The following is a 6,000-nucleotide window of genomic DNA, read 5'->3' on the forward strand; positions in this document are numbered from 1 at the left end:
TCAATAATTTCGACGCAATTTAATTCACGACACGAGTTTATTGCTCAAATTTTCAAATCAATTCCTTTTGAATTCCGAACGTAACGATTTGTCACGGAATTTTCAAAATTCATTTCAAAATTTTAATTTTAACTTCAAGTCATCTTGGTCAATTTTTGGTTTTCGATCAAATGTTTCTACGTGTTTGCATTTTTCCATATGTGCTATCTGTTGCCTGTTTTTCTACACTAACGATGCAAGAAGTGGTGCAAAGCAAAAGGAGAATTGACAGCCGACAGCGCTCCTCCGAAACACAACAAAACGCCAAAAATCACAAATAAACCACAATCCAAACACATATATACAAACCGCCTCACGCAAAATGTATATATGTACAGACAAGAGTCCAAGACACGGACAAACTACAACAACTACTCAACGTCTCCCGTCGGACCAGTCTTGGTCTCACTAGGACTCGCCGCCAACGCATACATCACCACCTGCTCAGATTCCCTCTCCGGAGAACTCTTCAGCGTTTCCTGCTCCATCACGACGCGAAGCTCCTCCGCCGCAGCCAACTGAGCCCTAAGAGAGGCAATCTCCGTGTCTCGGCTCCGCAACTCGTCCTCACGACGCCTCAAGTCCTGGTCCCAACGGATGATCCCCAGCTCCTGGCCCACGATCGTCGACCTTGCTGCCTCCAACTCAGCACGGACCCGAGCAAGCTCCGCCGGATCCGCAGTGCCCTACAAAACACAATAACAGATCCTCAAGATCTAAGAACATGAAATACAACACAAAACACACAAAAACAGCACACAAAAGTACCTGAGAAAGCCGAGCCTCCCTCGCAGCCAGGTCACCAGCAAGCGCCCTCCAGCAGTTAGCCATCCGCCACAAGTCCTGGTGACTAACATTCGTCACCTACGAATCAAAATGTCCTTCAATACAATGTAAGGCAAGGAGTAATTGAGGAAAGTGTTCAGGTCAGGAACTCACCCTCAGAACGGTCAACCTCCACTCCATGCCAGCATCGGCCGCCGCGGGCTCCGGTAAGCGCAACTGAAGCTCCTCGCCACCCGGCCCCTGAAAAGTGGTCTCTGTCGGGAAAGCTGGGGGCTGAGTCCTCATTAGCAGGTCGACTCCCTACCATTTGGATCCACATGAAAGATGACAAACCTTCCTAGTAAGGGAGGATGAAAACAAAAAACAGAGGAAAACATACCTCGATCGGGTACCAAGCAAGCCTCGACAACCGGAAGGTGTTGTAGTCAACGTCCCGCAGCAACAGCTCCTCACCTTCATGACCGTGAAGGTGCTCCTCAACCTCATCCGGGGTCGACTCCTGGAACAACACCCTGGGCGGGTCAACCGGTACGACGAAAGTCTTGGCGAAGCACTGACGAACTAAGCGCTCGCCCAAGTACCAAACCGACTCAATCGCCGTCTCCAAGAACAAACGCAGGGAGCTACGAGGCCGCAAACGCTCCCTGATGGCAACCGGTACACCCGTGTAGTGCTTTCAAGGCCCCCCAACAAAATCCATTCAAAACAAAGCTACTCAGCTAACTGGGGGCTTCATAAGCTACCTAATAATCCTATCTCTATCTATTGCTATAAAGGATAAGGGGAAGAGAGCAAGAACTTACATCAGCAACCCGGAGCTTGTTCACGCGACGCCTACAGTCCTCGTAAGTCGACTTAATCGACTTCTTCCGAGCCACCGTCCAACCCCTCACAGCAGGGTAACTCGAGGGAACACCGTCATAATGCCTATCCAGGCCCCACACTTCAAATGCGACAAATTTCAATCAAGGAACACGACTCACCAAGCCCTCGTGAGCACGGTAGGAGAGGTGTATGTCCAGTCGAAGCAACAACTGGCTGCCGTCAAAACCCTCGGCCCAAGCAGGTGCCGCCCGTAAAAGCAACCCCCGCGGGGCCGTAGCTCGCCTGGCTCTCCAACTCGCGACGTCGGCATCGTCCTCCGCTGTCTCCGCTATGCGTCTCTTATGGCCGCGAGACTCAACGTGGTGGGTAGGGCCCATCTCAACGACGCTGGTGACGTTCTGTAACGACCGTCTGGTCGCCCGAGGACGGCGTGGCCTCGTAGAAATCCTCCTACCGGAGGTACCAGCGTCAGACCCAGTCTGAGCTCTCCCAGTGACAGTGGCCCCAACAACAGGCACCTCACGCTCCCCAACGGCCCCCACGGCCCCAACACCCTGCTCGGGATGTCTCTCCTCCTCGGTAACGTCCTCAACAACCACGGCGGGCGTGCTAGCCGGAGTGCTAGCCGGGCCCGTCCCGAACAACTCCTCAAAAGTCGCAGCAAGGGACTCGGCCTGTCCCGAACACTCTCCTACAAACAAAAAACGTCAGCCGAAATTTCGGCATTATGACGGCATGAAATGGATAAATTCAAAAAACACAACCTGCAATACAAAACAAGGGCAATCCCGCCCAAAATCCAACCAGACAAAACAATTCAAAAAAACACAAAAAAAAAATGACTCGCCCATATTTTCAAGCAAAAGACGAGTCAAAACCACAATAACGGCATTTCAAGACCCCTACAGGGTCCGCCAACAAACCAAAATACATTCCCGAGACAATGGGGTATTTTTCTACGGCTCAAAAAGGCAATTCATACGCTAATTTGAGCCCAAACTGGTCAAAAATTAAAGAATGACCGCAAAAGGCAGACGTGATTTTATCACGCCTCAAGGTGACCTAAATTGCCAATAAGGTCCATTTCAAGGCAAACTGACTCAATTCAAGCCCAAACAGACGCTTATTTTGTTAGACATAAGACCGTCACAAAAGCCAAAAATTCAATTTTGCCCACAATACCCAACGAAGGTCCATAATGGTGAATACGGGTTTTCTCAACTACAATGCAACCTAGTGGGACCCACTACCCAAGCAAATAAACTTGGCATTGTGAAATGAGACGTGTCTCACCTCACTCACGTTTTTCGAGCATAGGGAGCAGGAACGGGGACCAAAATGCAAACTAAAAGCACCCCTATACTCCTAAACAGGTTTCTAACCTAATGCAAGCACCAATTTCGCTAGAAATGGGCTCAATCAAAAACGCCCAATTCGATTTTTCTAGGGTAAAATTCCGCCCTAATTCAATCAAGCTAAAGATCAACAAATTTAAATGGATTCAAGAGGAAATACATACCTTGAGATGCCATTGTTGATGATGGCATGAATTCAGGCGAGCTAGAAGGTCCAACAATGTCAATTTTGGCTTGCGTTGTCGTAAAATGAAAAAGACAAGATGATTAATGGGATGCAGCCTGAACTCGCGTCTTTTACAGAAAAAAGGGAAGCCCTTTTGACTCGCAAGATGGCTCGCGCCTAAATCAAGTGTCCACTTAGCTAAAATTCCCATATTAAACTTCGAATTTTCATTAACGATATTGAAAATCGTCATTTCCTCAAAGACAAAAAACAAATAGTGAAAATTTAAATTCGCTATTTTCGAGAATTCCAAACAAACGGCGATCAAAACCGCCAATTTCGAAATAATAGTGAAATCAAATTCACTATTTTCCTTCAATTTCAAAAATAATAGCGAAAATTTAAAATCCGCTATTTCTTCAAATTTCAAGTGACGGCAATTAAAACCGCCATTTTCAAAAATAATAGCTGGAAATTAAATTCCACTGCTTTCACCACACGTGTCAACAGCGGCACATAAACCGTCACTTCAATCAATAGTGAAGATTCCAAATTCACTATTTCCATCAAATGTCCACGGCGGCACATAAACCGTCACTTCAATTAATAGTGAAGATTCCAAATTCACTATTTCCATCAAATGTCCACGACGGCACATAAACCGTCACTTCAATCAATAGTGAAGATTCCAAATTCACTATTTCCATCAAATGTCAACGGCGGCACATAAACCGTCACTTCAATCAATAGTGAAGATTCCAAATTCACTATTTCCATCAAATGTCAACGACGGCACATAAACCGTCACTTCAAACGTAATAGCAGACTTAAAATTTGCTATTTTCCTTCAAAATTCAAACGAACGGCGATCGAAACCGCCACTTAAATTTCGAAGATGAACGACGAATCGTGAAGATTCCCAATCCACTATTCCTTGTGGAACCCCCTAATTTCAAAAACAGTGATAGTGAAAATTCAAATTCGCTATTTCCACAGCGGCATCGTAAGTTCGCTACTTTCAAAATAAGCCCACTTGACAAGGCTATTCTCATGGTCCATTAATCGACCGCCTCATGGCTGGCGAGCCTTTGTCCGCAACCATTTCAAGGGCAGATCCCGAAGATGCCTCGGGTACATTTCCTTACCACGGCTGGCGAGCCTTTGTCCGCAACCATTTCAAGGGCAGATCCCGAAGATACCTCGGGTACATTTCCTTACCATGGCTGGCGAGCCTTTGTCTGCAACCATTTCAAGGGCAGATCCCGAAGATGCCTCGGGTACATTTCCTTACCATGGCTGGCGAGCCTTTGTCCGCAACCATTTCAATGGCAGATCCCGAAGATGCCTCGGGTACATTTCCTTACCATGGTTGGCGAGCCTTTGTCCACAACCATTTCAAGGGCAGATCCCGAAGATGCCTCGGGTACATTTCCTTACCATGGCTGGAAAGCCTTTGTCCGCAACCATTTCAAGGGCAGATCCCGAAGATGCCTCGGGTACATTTCCTTGTCGTGGCTGGCGAGCCTTTGTCCGCAACCTTTCAAGGACACATCCTGAAGATGCCTCGGGTACATTTCCTTATCACAGCTGGCGAACCTTTGTCCGTAACATTTCAAGGACACATCCCGAAGATGCCTCGGGTACATTTACTTACTACAGTTGGCGAGCCTTTGTCCACAAACGTGCAAGGACATATCCGAAGATGCCTTAAGTATGACTCCTTTCTATGGCTGGCGAGCCTTTGTACGTAGTCTAATGGACTTTAAACGACCCGCACGGATAGTCGACAGACTCTAAACTATTCCCGACGACAGGTCCTTGGCTCGTACCCTCGAGTCGCCTTGGTGTCGCCCTTCCCGATGGCAGGTCCTTGGCCCGAATCCTTTCGAGCCGCCTCGATGTCGCCTGGGTCTCCATGTTGTAATCTTCGATTGACCTGGGGGCTCTACTCTGACTTTCGCCCTGTCCAAGCCTCAGTCAAAGTGGGGGCTCTGTAGATACATAGTATCTACTGAGACTCCAACAAACACCCGATGATTATCGGACTACAACATGCTTTGGAATCGCGGCGTTTGATCGACAGTTTGTGTACAACTTTATGTCGGAAAAATTAAAACGATTTCGAAAACAAAATATTTCAAAACATTTCAAAAATACCTGGATTGTTTAATGCACGACGACGGGGTCGCAATGACACTAACTAGAGTCAAAACCCACACCGGACCAAAAACCGACTCAAAAATTCAAATCCCGACTCCAACAACGAGTGAAACTCAGTCAACCACCAAAAACAAAACCTTTCAAACCTTCTACCTTAAGTTTTCCCGGATTCATGTTGGTCAAGTACCAAACATGTGACTACAAAACCTAGGATAGAACAAATCATGATTGGGTTTGTTGTGAAAGTGACAACACAACTCGAAGAACCGCAACGTGGCTCGCGCCTCTTTGAGCAGCCCAAGTGGCCACGTCGCTCAAAACTCACACAACCACTCATTCTCCTATAAATACCCCTCAAATGCCACGCATTTGAGACTTACGCGAGTGTCCGCCCCCTCTTTTCTCCCTTAAAATTCTCGACTCAACTTCTTAAGTCACAACCCGACGCGTATTTACTACCTACCGATCGTAAACACTAGCCTTACACATTGTTTGGTACTGTCATCGTGCATTAAATCACTTGACCGACCACTTCGACCACTACACACATCACTAACATCAAAACACTCTTTTTACTTACCAAAACGGTTTTAAACCGAGTTTTTTCCGATCAAACGAGTTGTTACACATACGTCGGTCACTCGCCATAACCAAACATGTAAGTATGAG

The sequence above is a fragment of the Silene latifolia genome, chromosome 9, assembly GCF_048544455.1.
Source record: "Silene latifolia isolate original U9 population chromosome 9, ASM4854445v1, whole genome shotgun sequence".
Lineage (NCBI taxonomy): Eukaryota > Viridiplantae > Streptophyta > Magnoliopsida > Caryophyllales > Caryophyllaceae > Silene > Silene latifolia.